General features: G+C 36.4%; 1 protein-coding gene across 30 annotated transcripts in view; it reads left to right on the forward strand.

The window, feature by feature from the left end:
• Window positions 1-18,316, forward strand: part of KLF12 (KLF transcription factor 12) — a 453,354-nt gene that overhangs the window by 271,756 nt on the left and 163,282 nt on the right. Inside the window, exon 9 of one of the 30 annotated variants that reach the window (XM_086710577.1) lies at window positions 17,720-17,786. The exons of the other annotated variants lie outside the window; for them this stretch is intronic. The gene's annotated coding sequence lies outside the window, so the exon portion shown is untranslated. The remainder of the gene's footprint in view (window positions 1-17,719; window positions 17,787-18,316) is intronic. 30 annotated transcript variants of the gene reach the window in all.

Consider the following 18,316-nt stretch of genomic DNA (forward strand, 5'->3'; position numbering starts at 1 on the left):
TTTGCTTTCTGTTTAATTAGTTTTGCTGTTATGTTTATTATTTATGTTCTATTTTGGAATTTGCTTTTTTTGTCTGACTTCTTTAGATACTTAGATCATTGATTGTCAGCCTTTCTTCTTTTCTGATAGTATGTTGTAAGGACAAACATTTTGGGGATGTTTTGGCTGGCTCGGTTGGTGGAACATGTGACACTTGATCTCAGGGTGATGAGTTCAAGCCTCACATTGGGCATGAACTTACTTTAAAAAAAACAACTAAAAGTCTCTCATTAAAAATCTTATTAAAAACTACAACTGATTAAAAATGGCAAAATTTTAATCTAATCATGCCTTTAACTATATCCCACAATTTCACATACCATATTTTTGTTCTTATTTGATTCAAAATTAATTAATTGATTAATTAATTAATTTATATTTTAGAGAAAGGGAACATGAGAGTGGGTGAGAGGGACACAGAGAGAGAGAGAGAGAGAGAGAGAGAGAGAGAGAGAGAATCTTAAGCAGGCTCCACTCTCAGCACAGAGACCAACATGGGGCTCAATCCCATGACCCTGGGATCGTAACCTGACCCCAAATCAAGAGTTGTATGCTTGACTGACTGAGCCACCCAGATACCCCATGATTCAAAATATTTTCTAATTTTTGTTGTAATTTCAGCCCATAGACTAACTTCAAGGTGAACTGCCTGATTTTTCCTTTCTTTTCCTTCCTTCCTTCCTTCCTTCCTTCCTTCCTTCCTTCCTTCCTTCCTTCCTTCCTTCCTTCCTTTCTGTACCACCTGATTTGTAAGTATTGAGGAATTTTCTAGTTATTTTTTTGTAACTAGTATTTAGCCTAATTCCATTGTGGTCAGACAACATATGCTGAGTAATGTTAACTCTTTGGATTTAAGACTTACTTTGTAACTCACGTTATGTCCAAATTCTGATAAATAGCTCGTATTTGGAAAACACTGTTTATTGGGAGATATTAGGCAACTTTTTTTCTAAAAGGGTCAAGTGAAGTAAGTTTATTAATTATATTTTCTTTTTTAATCTTCTATATTACTACTCATTTTTTTGTTTTCTTGTCATACTAGTTATTGAGAGAAATTTGTTAAAATCCCACACTTTTTTATGGATTTGTTTATTTCTCATTTTAGTCCTTTATATTTTAAGTATTCTCTTTCTATCTTCTTTTTTAAGTTTGTTTATTTTGAGAGAGAGAGAGAGCAAGAGCAGGGGAGGGGTAGACAGAGAGGGAGAGAGAGAGAGAGAGAGAGAGAGAGAGAGAGAGAGAGAGAGAGAGAATCTCAAGCTAGCTCCACACTATTAGTGTATGACCTGAGGCAGGGCTCAAACTCATGAACTGGGAGATCATGACCTGAGCCGAAATCAGGAATCAGATACTGAACCAACTAAGCCACACAAGCGCCCCAGTCCTTTATATGTTTGCTTTTTGAGGCTATTTTTTAGGTGTACAAATTGAAAATTATTATATATTTTCATGTTGGAAAAGTCTTTTCATCATTATGAAATGTCCATCTTAGTTCATAGTAATTATTCTATCAATTTTTTCTAGTATTCGTATAGCTATACCAGCCTTTTTGGCTTAGTATTTGCCTAATTCTTTTCATTCTTTTAGTTTCATCTTTTATATTCTTACATTCAAGATTTGCCACGTTTTGGCTGTTAAAAAATCTAAACTATAAAAATATGTAAAAACCTTAAAAAGCTACACTACTTAATTGCAGAATGTAGGATATTTTACATTTAAATATATGATACTACTTTCTTTGATCTGTCATGTTTTTTTATTACCCTTCCCTTTGTTCTCTGTATTAATCAAGAAACATTTTTTGGTTTATTTTCCACTTTTATTAAGTTTTTAGCTTTTTAGTATAAATACTGTTTTATTGATTTTAATGGTTTTTCCTAGAGATTGTATTGCCCCTTTGACTTGTTAATGCCTACCATAGACCTTTTGCTTGTTTCTAGACAATGCAAAGATGTTGGGACATTTTTTTAAAAGTTTATTTATTTTGAGAGCGTGCATGTGTGCGAGTGTGAGTCGGGGAGAGGTGGAGAGAGAATCCCAAGCAGTGTGGAGCCCAAAGCAGGACTCCATCTCATAAACCGTGAGATGATAACCTGAGCCAAAATCAAGAGTCAGACATTTAGTTGACTGAGTCACTCAAGCACCTGGAACATTTTAATTGTCTGTATCCCTCTCTTTCTTTGTCCTACATTTAAAACCCAACAAGGTACAATTATTGATATATGGTCATTATTCAGTTAGATTTACCTACATATTTACCTTTTTCTTACTGTTCCTTATTGTTTTCCTTCCATATTTTTATATCTGAGATTATTTTCCTCAGGCCAGAAGAATTCTTTTAGTATTTCTTTTGGTGTGGTTCTGGTGGCTATGAATTCTCAGTTTTTGTCTAAAAAGTCAAGTTTATTTTGCCTTGATGTCAAAGTTGTCAGCTATTTAATTTTTTTTTTTTCAACAATTTAAAGATGCCCTTTTGTTGTCTTCTGGCTTTCATCATTTTTGGGGAAAAGTAATTCTCTAGTCAAATAGTAACTTCTTTGCAGGTCATTCTTTCACTATTTTTGAGTAGTTTCCCTTGAACTTACATGGGTTGTGATCCATAGAGATTCTTGAATTTACAACTCAGTGTCTATCATCAGGTTAGAAAATTCTTGGCCGTTATGTTTTTCAGTGTTACTTTTTGCTATTCCCTATTCTCTCTCTGCTCCTTCTGGCCCCCCAGTTGCATACACGTAAGATCTAGCCCATATGTCTAGTCCCTTTTAAAGTATCATACTACCTTGCACACTTTTCCATTCCAGACTTCATTTTGGCAAACAATTTCTCACTCATGTTTCAGTTCATTAATCCTTTCTTCTGCTGTATCTTTTCTGCTGTTAAACACAGGTATCAAGTTTTCAGTGTTAGGTATTGTGTGTTTTTTTTCCTCCTAGAATTTATATTTGGCTTTTGTGTATATGTGTTAGATTCTGATTCTGGAGTAACATTTTCTAGTATCTAGTATTTTCTTAAGTATGTTGGTAGTTATTTGAAAGTTTGTGTTTGAGAACCATAAAAATTCTAAATCACATGGTGAGTTTGTTTTCATTGTGTATCTCTCTCCTTTTAGTTTTAAGTGATTTAGAATAGTGTCCTACAATATTTTATAATATTTAAGTGAGTACCAAACAGTGTGGCCATACATCAAAAGATAGTGTAGACAACAGCTGCTTTCACTGTGTTTCTTTCTTTCTTGGATCTTGGGCCTTCAGATTGCTTGGTTGCTTTATTTACTCTCCAGAGTTTTAAAATTGTGTTTTTTGAAGGTTAATCCAACTTTTTGGGGTTTTGTTTGTTTAATTCTTACTGTTCCTAGTAGGAGAGTTGGCCTTATACAAACTGCTCTGTCTTAGCAGAAATGAAATTTACCCCTTTCTCTTCACACATTTTATCTGCTATAAATTATCTATATTTCTTTAGATTATTTTTTATCTCATCACTTTGAATCTTCCCCACAATGCTCCTCATGAAACAGTTTTGCAGTTTAATGCATGTTTTGAAATAGCGGTGGAAAATGTATGCCATCCTCTTTCAAGATCATGTGCTGTGTAGAGCTACTCAATATTACTTTATTATTCTAATAGCAAGCAGAAAGTCATATTTAAAATTCACCTATCAAGTTGACTTTAACTTGCTTTATTTATAAATTCCTCTTTTTTTGCCTTTAAAAAAATTTTTTTTAATATTTATTCATTTTTGAGAGGCAGAGACAGAGTATTAGCAGAGGAGGAGCAGAGAGAGAGGGAGACACGAAATCTGAAGTAGGCTCTAGGCTCTGAGCTGTCAGCACAGAGCCCGATGCAGGGCTCGAACTGAAGAATCGTGAGATCATGACCTGAGTCGTAGTTGGACGCCCAACCAACTGAGCCACCCAGGCACCCCTGTATTTTTTAATTATTATAATGTAACAGTATATATGTCTGTCATCCTCTGTTTTCTATCATTGTTACCTTATATATGAACTTGGACAATTGAACCTTTTAAACCTGTTAATTCTCATTACTCCTTAATGTTGGATTGAATTGAAACTATCGCTCATAACCAAGCTTATTCAGAGTTGCCAATATTGTCTTCTTCGGAATCCTTACTTTTATTGTCTTTCTTTATATAGCACTTGTATTACATGCATATTCCATCATTCCTCTGTGAACATCTCATGTCAGATACTCTAGAAAATTTAGCACAGCCTGAGTGATCGACTTTGGGTTGATTGATGTTCTGTTGGACAGAATTTTTAGCAAGTCTTTCCTTGTCAGTCAGACCAACTTCTGAACTTCTTTGTGATTTAAAACTCTTCTGATTGGATATATCAGATTTATAGTCAATAATGTTTTCCTTTACTCATAATAAAAATCAGGGAACAGTATAAAAACCCTTTCCTTTAATCTTTTGCAAATATATATCAAAATGTCATCTTCCTACTTAATCCCAGGGTATATTTATATCCTGGTAGTTGCGTGTTTTTGTGGGAAGATACAATGTTGGTTATGTTTTTTCCCTAAGAATCAGCCCCCTTTCCTATCATTGCTTATAGTCTACCTCATCTATTCCCTGGTGAAAGCATCAAAAAAAAATTAATAGCTTTTTAAAACTCGAACTTAATAATTCACTCATCAGTGATGTATGGTTTTTAAAGAAATGAATTCCTAATTGAACTACAAGGGGAAAGGGACAATGCCATCTATATGTCACCTTTCTACCAATCAGCTTATCTGCTATATTATAATTAAGGAGCAATTATTTGAGCTTGAATTACTGTTCAGAGTTGCATTGACAAGAAATTACCCAGGACCATTTTATGCAAACCAAGAGGATTTTTGTTTTTATTCTTCAATTATCTTACCCCTTATAATTTTGTGATAGGTAGCATAGTATTAATGAAACACTATAGAATTGATATTATTGGTGTTTTACTCTGGTCTCACAATCTCTTGTCAGTAATTCTAAAATCCTTAAAAGTTCTGAAAAAATTAACTTTTATAAAACTCATTTAAAATTGAAACCTGGGGGCACCTAGGTGGCTCAGTCGGTTGGGCATCCGACTTCAACTCAGGTCATGATCTCACAGTCTGTGAGTTCGAGCCCCGCATCAGGTTCTGTGCTGACGGCTCAGAGCCTGGAGCCTGCTTCAGATTCTGTGTCTCCGTCTCTCTCTGCCCCTCCCCCACCCATGTTCTGTCTTTCTCTGTCTCAAAAAAAAAAAAAAAATTTAAAAAAAGAATAAAATAAAATTGAAACCTGGACTAAACTGATATGTGGATATTTACAGTTTTTATGTAAGCACCGTGTAAATGCTTGTTTACTGCACAAATATTCATGTGTCTGTGAACGCAGCTTCGCCTCCAACCTTATTGGCAGTGTGCTTTTTACCTTCCCCAAATCCTCAAGGTTTGAAGTCTGAAACATGTAGCCTCAGAGGGTTTACAACAAGAAATTGTGCATCTCTAATTTTTTTCCAGTTAGTTTTGTTAGTTATAATATAAATATATCCCCAAATGTTTCCTGCTGCAGCAGATGATGAACAGATTTTAACATTTGACCTGACAGTGTGTACTGTAATTTATTGAATAATAAAGGCCGTGTCATTTTATGGAAGGTAGATGGATATAAACTATCCGATGTAAGTAATCTCTAGTTTTAGCACTAGAATAAAATAGGTAATAGCTAGAACAAAAAAAAAAATACAACCCCAACTAACTTTAATTGAATGCTTTGTGTCCGAAAGTGGGCATTCAGCAATTATTCTGCAGAACTCCCTTCAAATGGTACAAGTAGATACAAATATTAGTACCATTTATAAGTGACGTTCTGACATTTAGAAAGGTAAGCAACTTGCTTGTGGTTACAGAACTAAGACAGAGCCAGCGCACAAACTTAAACCTAAGTCTCTTGACATCTATAACCTATACCCTCACCCCTCTGCTATTGTGTTGTAATATATCTTTTAAAATTAATCAGATAAGACATTTAATAAATGTGGAATACAATTTCATGATCAACTCTTGATTATCTTTGTGTTGATTACAGGGAAAAAATGCTAATAGCAAATCAACTTCCTTTTGTCATTCACCATGTATCTGGGATCCTTTCTTCTGCTGTCACTTGGCTTATGCTCAAGAAATACAAATGAATTTTAATATGAGCCTGAGAAAAAGAATATAATGATGGCGGTAAATCTGCTGGAATCATATAATGAATTTAAAACCCAACATAAATGCTTTTGGGATTATCTGCCAGTTGGGATTACTTACTCTGTGATCCCTTGTAAGACTGCAGATAATTGAACGTTGGCTATTTTACTGCAACTGAAAGTACTGATGCTGAGAAGAAAATGAACCATCTGAATGTGAGCTCACTTATTTATTTAATAATTAATTTGGGATTTCATCACGGGAATCATTTAAAGCCAAAAAACACAGAATAGCTTTACGTTATGGGAATCAAGGTTCTATTATTAGAATCAAAGAAGTAATCAATGTGCCTGATTTTTTTTCTTTTTCTTATTTATTCAATAAATAATCAAGTAATGTATAGTTAATGCTTTCTTAGAGATATTATAAGGAAAACTAATAAAGGAGAAGCAATTCTGCTAATATATGTTCGTGAAGTCCATGAAAGCTTTTACTTCACCTTTTTGACTCTACTTCATGAAACAATATGGTCTTCAAATTGCACAAAATAAAAGAATGTTTTAAGAGGGGGTGATTACTGAGATTTTAGTCTTTCCTGGTCTACTATAGGCATACATTATAAAATCAGTCATGGGAATCAGTATTGTATTATAGTTGAGACCAGGGCTTATGTTGTCAGAGATTTGCTAAGAATTATCTTGACATTGCCATTTGCCACCTGTGGAGCCATTAGCACATTTCTTAACCCCTCTCTGTTTCAAATTCCTATCTGTAAAATTGATTAATAATAATTTCCTCCATTGGGATGTTGTGAGGTTTAAATGAATATACCATAATGCACATACCCATGTCTGTTAGGTATACATGACTTTACACCTTTTTATGTGGTGAAGGTGATTCAGGTCCAAGGCTTATTAGACTTAGCCAGCAGTAGCCACCCTTTAGCTGATATCGAGAAGCCTTACTGGAAAGGCAGATCCTTATTATATTTGGGACCGTCAGTTGACTTAAGCTCTCTGAGTCAACCTGAGCTCCCCGTTGACTTTTACAAATATAAACATATCTGTATTCTTCTGTTCACTTAAGCACAGGTATGAAAGCTAACCAATATTAAATACAAAAAGAAGACACATGAACTCACACATATACACACATCTAATATATAGGTCATAAACTCCTCAAGTAATTTTTGTCTGTATGCTCACTACACCCACCCACACACACACCCACACACACCCACACACACCCACACACACACACACACACACCCACACACACACACACACACACCTGTAATTTTTAAGTGTGCTGCATGCTAGGAAGTCACAAGAATATATACATGCTAACTAAGATTTATACCAGTACATAAGCCACACCCACAGGGATGCACATACTAATGTTTGCACGGTACAGATACATTTACATGATTAACACATATGGAAGAATTTTTGGAGGAGAAAATGAAAACAAAGGAATCCAAAGAAAAAGGGGAAAACAGGGAGGTAGAAGAATAGAAAAGGTAAGAAAGAGATGATAGCTTAGTGTAGAGTTTCTCAACCTCGGCACTACTGATCTTTTGTCTTTGTTGTAGTCTTTTCCTGTTACCCATGCCCTCATTTGTGATCATCAAAAACGTCTTCAGACATTCATTTCTTGGTGTCCCCTGGGAGACACAGTTATCCTGGCTGAGAACTCTGTTAGTGTAAGAGAAAACGTCAGATATGTAGATGGAATTGGGGACCGTGGAATGGAGGTAGGCAAAAGTTCTAGTCTTTTAAGTTTAAAAGAAAGTTGGGGGGGCAGTGCCTGGGTGGGTTAGTCAGGTAAGTGTCTGACTTCGGCTCAGGTCACGATCTCACTGTTCTTGAGTTCAAGTCCACATCGGTCTCTGTGCTGACAGCTCAGAGCCTGGATCCTGCTTCAAATTCTGTGTCTCCCTCTCTCTCTGCCCCTCCCTTGTTCGCACTCTCTCTCTCAAAAATAAATAAAACATTAAAAAAATGAACGTTTAACAGAAATGAACTGAGCATAATAAACAAATAGGAGGAGAAAGGGGAGTAGAATGAAATACATGGAAAATGTACCGTGGAGTTTGGAAGGAAGGAGTAAGTCAGGTTTGCTGGTTTAGGGCATCACCACAGAAGGAATTAGAGTAGTGTTTTTATTACTGCAGGATGGAAAATTAGCCGGATCAGACATACGCATTTATCATTGTATCTAATTATAAAATTTATAGCCTGCCTTTCATGTATTATTTCCTAATGGACAGAAAAAAATGCATACAAAATCATAACTAGCTTTGTGGAATTTAATAGACATTAAAACTAAATTTTACAACCAGAGAGAACTTTATCTTTTAACTGTTACTGTAATATATTTAGCAATTCTGTGCATCTTTTAGTTGTCCAAAACAAAAGCAAAGCCCCAAAAGTAATGTACTTCAAATGAACAAAAATAGAAAGTGTGACTCAGCCATTATTAGGTATTAGGCCCACTGAAAGTGTGCGTCTTTAATCTCCTCTTAAAAATTATTTTGTGATATCTGGAAACTGCTGCCCTAAAGTTCTGTAGTGAGAGAAATTACAAAAATGGCAATTAATGAATTAAATTCTTTTTAAATGAAGGATTGAGCCAATAGAAATGTTCAACTCTAATGTTTGTATATATGTTATAATTAAGTTAATGTATTTACTGTTTGTTAAGTTTTAGACATGGGGTAATTTCATAGATTTATTCAATTTCAGAGTTAATAAGGGCTTTAGAGAGCAACTGGAGCTTTACTAATGAGCTTTAATTAAGAGCTTACTGTGGACCAGGGACTGTGATACGTGCAGGGCTGCAAAAGAACTAGAAGAAATGGTGTCTTCACGGGCACACAGCCTCATTAGACAAGGACCCGGGAAGCTCAGAGCGCTTGGAAGACTGAGGGTGGGATCTCATTCAGGACAAGTGGAATCTGATAGGGCTGGAGGAGGTAAAAGACCCAGGAAGTATGCAAAAGCATCATCAGAGTCATTTCATTAGACATTAAAGGGAGAGAGACAATAAGTGAACTGGTTGTGTAAAATAGAACCCAAGCTAGAACCTAGGTAAGGTTGCCTTTTATAAAACCCCCCTGCCTCTCCTTTATTACTGTAACTTTTACAAAAGTTACACTTTATGACACTGCTTTTATCAAGAGACATGCATCCTTGATCAAAAATAAAACATTTATTTCTTTATTTCTGAGTTGTGGTTTTTTTTTTTTTTTTTTTTTGGCTTTTTAAAGAAAAGGAACAAGAAAGTCAGTAAATGGTGAACTGATTTATCCACTTACATTTCTAATGGAACTACTTACAAATGTATTTAGGCTTTTGGCTTTCCATTTTATTTTTTTTAATGCTTATTTATTTTTGAGAGAGAGAGAGAGCACAGGCAGGAGAGGGACAGAGAGAGAGAATCCAAGCAAGCTCTGCACTGTCAGCCCAGAGCCTGATGCAGGGCTTGATTTTACCAACCATGAGATCGTGACCTGAGCTGAAATCAAGAGTCAGATGCTTAACCGAGTGAGCCACTCAGGCGCCCCTTGGTTATTCCATTTTATTCTCCCCATCTGTCTCATTTCTTTCAAACTTATGTAACATACAGTGTGGCCAAGGCACAAAATTTGGATGCTATTTTTGTTAAGAATGATTGTTCTAGTTGCTCTTATCCTAAGGCTTAATGTGAGAACAAACAAGAGCTAAAGAAGAAATAAACATCGTGATGCGGGTCACTGATGCCTGCCTCATGCCATTAAATTTGTTATGTGCCAGGCGTATAGGGAAAGTGGGTAAGTACTTACTGACAGGTATCCAAGTAGTGCTCATTTTGCCCTTTCTTCAGTTGGATATTGCCATATACTGATTTCACATGAGCTGCATAAAAACGTTTCTCAAATAAAGACACGAGCTTGCTCTCTCCCTGTTCTAGGGCTCCCATAGGAAAGCACTGGGGAGGAAATTTAGTCTTAGGAATTACTCTTGGGCTTAGATCACAGATCCATATAATATCCTGGCCTCAGATGACTCAAGTTCTTTGAGAGTGAATTTCTTCATTTAATGTACTGCAGGAGAAAATTCTGCCAATTATTGTTGTACGAAATATTATAGAAATGTTTATTCTTCTGCATTCTTAGAAATTATTTTAATTAAGTATTTGATTTGTGGTCGTAAGGTCTCTATACTTATTTGGATGTGTGCTTGTTTTGTATGTGCACTCTGAAGAAGTTGATTTAAAGAGCACAATTTTGTTTCCTCAGATTCACTTTTAATGCCCTCCCGTTTACAAGGCACAATGCTTGAAACATTCCCCACTCCATATGCATTTCGTGTTTTCTGAGTGCAGTTCGCTAAAAAGTGATGACGCTTTGATTACACCTCTGGGGTGGGGGTGCGAGAGTGGCTTCTTTCAGGGTAGGCATTAAAATCCTTTGTGGCATCCTCACATTTGTCCGAGTGCAGTGCTGAGTATATAGTAATGTGCATAAATACTTATTGATTGAGTGAAAGCTTTTCATCAGAAACATAAAAAGCTTTTTTTGTTCCCACATACTGGCATATAAGTGTTTTCAATAATTTCTCAAGTATGAAAATGTTTTTCCAGTAAACTGTAATGCAGCAGCTTGGGATTTCCAGAGGAATCCATAGTTTCAACTTACCAGGGTTACTGCAGTTACATACCTTTAAATATAATTGTTACCAATTGTATTTAGCTCTTGTCTTTAGTTTCATTCTGGCTATACAGATCAAGACACAGTTACATAGGTAGAAACACGGTTATACAGGTGGAGACATTAATTTCTGTAGAATAGCCATGTGGCCCATCTAAAACTGATACCGGGAACACCATTGGCAGATCAGCTTTTAACAGAATTTGCTATTTTCTTCTAACAACATTATGGTTCACTAGAATCTAGGGAGAGCCAGATTAAAAATTAGAAATGCCTCTGTTCCTTTTTCAGATTTTTTTCTTAAAATATATATTCTACACTCCTCATGTGTATCTTCCCAAAATATAACACATTTCTTTTTATTTTAAAAGTAGCACAGGTTCACTGTAGAAAATAAGGAAAACTTAGGGGAAAAGGAAATCTAGATCGCCCACAAATTTTCCAGATGGAGAAACCATTATTAACATTCTGGAGTAGTTTTCTACCTTTTTCTTATTTTCATATGTAAATAAAAACGGGATGGGGGAGACAAAATGAAACGTATTCTTTATATGCAGTTTTGTATCCTAACATTTTTTTTTAGCTCAACATCATATAGATAGTATTCTTTCATGTCATTGAATATTGTTTCTCAAACCTGCCTGGTCATTGGAGTCACATGATGCTTTTTAAACTCCTGGCATCTGTACCATTTCCCAGACTTACTGTGTCTCTTGCCTGTGTACTTTTGAAATGTTCCAGGGTGGGACTGGGGCGGGGGGGAGGATTCAGTTTATCGTCAGGACTAAGGCCTTTGTTGCAAGCTTTATTCTGTTTTTATGCCCGCCTTGTTGTGTCTAATGTTCACTCTTATAAATAAGACAAAAATGAGGATTCGTGTATACTCCTTTGTCAAAATCCCAAATTGCTGTCTTTGTCTACATACAAGTCCCTGCATTAACATATCCCGTTTTCTCAGGAGGAGATTTTTTATAACCAACTTGAATATATAAACTCAAATAGCTTAATGATAGCAGTATAATATTTTAATATGTTAAACTACTTATAAAAAATCATACTTTATGTTAAATACTGTATACATTTTAAAATATTAAATTTTTCCGGACTCCCAAATCTTATATTTCATTCGTTGTCTTCACATGCAAGTTCAACGTCAATGGCATTGTCCTCACTAGAGCCACTTTTTAAGTCATCGTTTTCTCAAATACGTCTTCTTGACTCATGTCTAATTTGCTTGATATACAACATAGTTTAAATCAGTGATGATGATGTTGCTACTGGGATTTTTCTCCAAAGCCACCTAAAGTACTTACGTGAAATTGAGATGGTTGGCATATATGTAATCTTCCTAATAGAAAACCATCTTTTGGAAGCTTCTTTACAGTGTCAGCACTTTGAAATCGTGAGGTCATGCCACATCCACATCCATATTCCGAAGGAATCATGACTCAATGTGTTAAGTTTCCTTGACTCCCTCCCCTTTTATGAAGCACATTCTGTCTGGTGATTGCTGAAAGCCAACACTGGTATTGGTTGAAGATTTTAATTCCAAATGTTATTCTGTTTTTACAATTAGGGTACTTAGGGGTAAACTGATCCTGAATATAAAGGGTAAATAGATCCTGAATATATGGTCCCTCTTCAGCATTAAGAGAGAGAGAGAGAGAGAGAGAGAGAGAGAGAGAGTGTGTGTGTGTGTGTGTGTGTGTGTGTGTGTGTGTGTACACATGAATATATATGGGAGTGGAGGGAGGAAAAAAGAGGGGGGATAGCAATGCCCTAGAGGCTTCAAAATGTTATTAGTTGGGGTGCCTGGGTGGCTCAGTCGGTTGAGCGTCCGCCTTCAGCTCAGGTTGTGATCTCACAGTTTGTGGGTTCAAGCCCCACGTTGGGCTCTGTGCTGACAGCTCAGAGCCTGGAGCCTGCTTCAGATTCTGTGTCTCCCTGTCTCTCTGCTCTTCCCCCACTCATGCTCTGTCTCTTTCCCCTTCAAAAATAAATTTAAAAAAATTTTTTTTAAATTTAAAAAATGTTATTACTTGTTTTAAAGTGTTTTAAGACTCAAGACAAAGTCCAACAGTATTCCTGAAAGTATGTACCCATTCACCGTGTTAGCCTGCAGCATAATACAGTGTCCATTTTACTGCGTTCTTGACAGCATTACTATTAACATTTTTTTAAAACTCAAGGGGCGCCTGGGTGGCGCAGTCGGTTAAGCGTCCGACTTCAGCCAGGTCATGATCTCGCGGTCCGTGAGTTCGAGCCCTGCGTCAGGCTCTGGGCTGATGGCTCAGAGCCTGGAGCCTGTTTCTGATCCTGTGTCTCCCTCTCTCTCTGCCCCTCCCCCGTTCATGCTCTGTCTCTCTCTGTCCCCAAAATAAATAAATGTTGAAAAAATAATTAAAAAAAATAAAATAAAATAAAATTCTTATGTCTTATAAATAAGTATCCCAGCCAATAGGAGTAGTGAGCTGAGATGTCCCCTGTCATTGTAAGTCTCCTCTGATTTGCAGGGGTCTTGGCTGGCCGGCAGCTTATCTTTTTCAGTCACATGAATTGTCCTTTCTGCTTTTCCTGTCCCTGCCTTTGTGGTCTCTGGGGCTCCAACCTGCCCCTTCTCCCCTTTTCCTCGTATGCACTTCCTGTTTGGTAGAATCAACAGGGGGCATGATTGTACAGGCCATACTCCATGTAATCGTGTTAATTATGTACACCTGAGCGTGCCTTGTAGCGATTGTGGTTGAATGGGGGACCACTTCCAAAACCTAGCCACGCTTTCATCCTTTCAGATCCTTAGACCTGCATGCATCTATATCTCACTTAATAGGAAGCCAGAAGATGAGGCTAAAAGTGTTGCACAAGAGCATTTTAGTGACTTGATAGTGAGCTGAGCTAGAATTAAATCCTGGATAAGTTCTGGGGCATTTAAACTCTGTTGCCTTTCTACTTGTGCCATTTTCCCATTGCAGCTGCCTTCGATGCCAGGGCTAAGTGGGAAAAGGTAGATTTCTGTCTTTGCCATTAGTCTTGTTTTGTCTGGTTGTTTATCTCTCTTTAAAGGCATTTTCTCTGAGAAGAGAAGCATATAGAGGCAATTCTTGACTACTTGCTTGCTTAAAGATCCCACAACGACCTGCATTTTGCATACACACCTCCTTATACAAAAAAAAAAAAAAAAAAAAAAAGATTGCATTATTGCTTTATATGTTGTAAGGTGTAAGGGTTTCCAAATGTATCGTTTGACTCTCTCATCCTCTTTGGGTCAAGTTTTCTTGTCTCTGCAATTTGATGTACTCCACCACTGTGAGCTGTCACTGTAAAAATAACTGGGGTGAACATTTTGTGAAATCAAAAGCAAGATCCATCTGGTAGCAGAGAAGATTAATCTGTTTGAGAATGGTAAACATTAGTGCATATTTTAAAATCTGTAATGAGCACAGGGAGAACATTCTTAGGATGAAGATTCAAGTGAACTTTTTTTTCCATAAGAGCCTATAACACATGCTTTCCTTTAATATATTGCGAATGTGAAATTTTATCATTAAAAAAAAATTTTTTAATGTTTATTTAGTTTTGAAGGAGAGAGAGACAGAGCACGAGCGGGGGACGGGCAGAGAGAAAGAGGGAGACACAGAATCTGAAGCAGGCTCCAGGCTCTGAGCTGTCAGCACAGAGCCTGATGCGGGGCTTGAACTCACAAGCCCTGAGATCATGACCTGAGCTGAAGTCGGACGCCCAACCGACTGAGCCATCCAGGTGCCCCTAAACTTTATCATTTTAAATCGGTCACTGAGGGGCACCTGGGTGGCTCAGTTGGTCAAGTGTCCAACTTTGGCTCAGGTCACGATCTCACAGTTAATGGGTTCGAGCCCCCATCCAGCTCTGTGCTGACAGCTTGGAGCCTGGAGCCTGCTTCAGATTCCTTGTCTCCCTCTCTCTCTCTGTCCCTCCCCTGCTCATGCTCTGTCTCTCTCTGTCTCAAAAATAAATAAAACATTTAAAAAAAAATCAGTCACTGAATAATAAAAAATAATTTAAAACTAAAAGATAAAAAATTCTAATGATGAGATAGAAAAACATAAGCCCGAAACAGTTATCCCCGGTTTTTTATTCACAAGTGTTGTGATAATAGTTTTGGATTATTAACTTTTGTGAAGAATGATAAACAAAATAATAGACAAAATTGGATCTCACTAACATCATTAATACCGAATTCAGTTTCCTAAAAATAATTAGAGGGATTTATTTTTTAGTACAAATTTAGGTTTACAGAATAATTTAGCAGATTGGACTCAAACATTCCATATTCCCACCTCAGCCTCCCTCCCCCCTGCACGGGTTCCCCTAGTGGTGAAGTCTTGCATTACTGTAGCACTTTGGTCACACTTGATTTAATGAACCTATATCAATATGTTGGTATTATCTTCGCATTAAGGTTTTCGGTCTTTGTGTGGTACAGTTCTGTGGGTTTTGGCAAGTGCATAGTGACATGTGTCCACCACTGCAGTAACATGCAGAAGAGTTTGCCTCAAACATCCTCTGTGCTTTCTCATTCTTCCCTCCCCTCCCTTTCCCAAGCCCCTGGCAACTACTGATCTTTTTACTGTCTCCGTAGTTTGGTCTTTTCCAAGATGACATATAGTTGGAATCATAAAATTTATGTTTAAGACATCTTTGTATGCTTTGTAAGGTTCACTGTGACAGCAGTTGTAAAAAAAAAAATAATAATAAGGAGCAAAACTAACTTCCTAGACTTCTTTTCGACATTAGTTTTAGTGACACTGCTTCTTTACATCATTTGGTCAGGTGAATGGGATGTAAGTGGCTTCATATCTTCAGCACAGTATTCACATCTCGCAAATGTGATGAGTATTCACTGATTATGTTATATGATAAAGTATTACTTGTTTGCTAAATATCTGTATGTTTATATAACATATAACACATTGTGTTTGTGTCCACACATTTCTGTCAGTCTTTTCATTGCTTAGGAATGTCTGCTATTAAAAAAAAAAAAAAAAAAACACATAATCCCCTCTATCCTTCACCAGCCTATACGAGAGGAATCCTTGCCATTTCATACCACCCCAACTTCGCCACACACACGTGCCAAACCAGGGTTTCGGGTTTGCAGCGAACTGATAACGTAGATCCCGAGTGCTTTGGATAAATGATACCATTCGTGAAAATCCTAGGAAATAAATAGGTCATAGAAAAACATGACCACTGGGAAATAAGGAAAATTTGGGATAAATGTAAATGTGTATTGAACCCCTTTTGAAAGGCTACCATTTTCAACTCAAGTGTGAAAGCATAAAAATATAAATGTAAAAGCACACAGTCCATTACGTTATGCATATGTTGTGAATTTTCTTAAGGAATCAGTCGTTTCCTAAACTAACTCTTGAGATATTGAGATAAGACAGTTGAACTAAATATTCATTCAAATATCTTCCCCTTGAAGGCAGGAGATAGTTCATTTAATGCTTTTCAAGTCAAAGTCATTGTAGCATATTTCTACTTTTTTGCTTTTATTCTCTCATGTGTACTTTTCTCTCTCTCTCTCTTTTTTAAGTATACTTTGCTTTAATTTTTTTTAGCGAGTTTTATAAATGCACACTCTTACAGTATTTGTATTTAAGAGTTTGCCCTTGAATATGTAGAGTAAAATCAGAAAATCACTGGGCTGAAAGTAAGACAAATGATGACCAACCGGGCCCATGTAAGACAAATCTTGAAAAATTGGTTTTCCTTTTTAGTAAAATAAAACAACAGAGAAAAAAGTACAGTGCATGCTTTGTTCACAAGTACTTGTTTGGTGACTTTTACACTTAGAGCAAAAATGACCAGAGTTGTAGATGGCTTGCTTTCGGGATGGTGCTCATAGCTCTAAAATTCCATTTACTTAGGAGGGAAGCGAAGGCACAAAAACTAAGCATGTATCTACTGTGCACTTCGTGTAAAAACAAAGGAATTTTGTTCTTTAAATGTACTTACATCTAAAATAACGCTGTGTAACTTAAAAGCTTCTGTTATCACAGGATATGGGTTCATAGATATAGTTTATTTCCTTTTTTTACATGACGTGCACAGTAAGTTTCCTTAACACTGCCCATAAAAAATAAATGTCAATTAATCACCAATTCAGACAGTGAGACTTATACAAACCGATCTCTGCTGAGGCATAAGAAACAAATAATGATCTGCTTTTTCATCCCATGGTAAGACTAGCGAAGAATGGTCAACATCCCAAAATAATTATTTTAACACAATATATATTGTGATAATGGGTACAAACTGAACTATGGATTGATGTAGGTTACTTATTTGTGGAATTAAGAAATCAAACCAATCAATTAAAATGTTTTCCATTGTACACATCATCCTATGGGTCAATCTAATTAAGCAAGAAAAAAACCACAAAATCAAATTTAACAGTGTCACATGACTGTCTTTTGTATTTTAAGAGAAGATGTGTTTGTTTAAAATCACATGAACCCTAAAAAATATGCATAATGTTTTGACTTGTAGCTACTTTTGTAGTGTATGTATCCATTTGATTGGTTAGCAAACACAGTACCTCTACAGTAGCTGTATTTATGCAATCCTTCATCAGAATATTTTATGCTCAGTGCATGGAATCAAGTCTCTTCTGAGAGTTATAGTCATAGATGAGGTTGTATTGGAATTTTTAGTTCTGAGAGGGGGAGCTCATTTGCTTCTATCCCATACTAACCAGTATTATTTAAAAGCTGTTAATACCCTTAATACAATCTATAAAATAATTGTATGAGTTTGGAATCGTATTACTCTTTTGTAGGTAAATAAATTCACTCCTAGAAAATTTTAATGATGATACCAAGACGGCACAGCTAGTAAGTGACAGGGTAAGTCATGAATTCTTTGCGTCCAAATCAAATTTTCTTTCTATAATGACCAGACTACAGGCTATAAAGCAAAGATTATTGTAAAAGTTAAACCACAAGCTGTGTAATGTTAGGTCACTTTATTATTTTTTTTTTTTAATTTATATATGAAATTTATTGTCAAATTGGTTTCCATACAACACCCAGTGCTCATCCCAAAAGGTGCCCTCCTCAATACCCATCACCCACCCTCTCCTCCCTCCCACCCCCCATCAACCCTCAGTTTGCTCTCAGTTCTCAACAGTCTCTTATGCTTTGGCTCTCTCCCACTCTAACCTCTTTTTTTTTTTTTTTGCCTTCCCCTCCCCCATGGGTTCCTGTTAAGTTTCTCAGGATCCACATAAGAGTGAAACCATATGGTATCTGTCTTTCTCTGTATGGCTTATTTCACTTAGCATCACACTCTCCAGTTCCATCCACGTTGCTACAAAAGGCCATATTTCATTTTTTCTCATTGCCACGTAGTATTCCATTGTGTATATAAACCACAA

Source organism: Puma concolor, chromosome A1 (assembly GCF_028749965.1).
Source record: "Puma concolor isolate L17-30 chromosome A1, mPumCon1.1.hap2, whole genome shotgun sequence".
In the NCBI taxonomy this organism is placed as follows: Eukaryota; Metazoa; Chordata; class Mammalia; order Carnivora; family Felidae; genus Puma; species Puma concolor.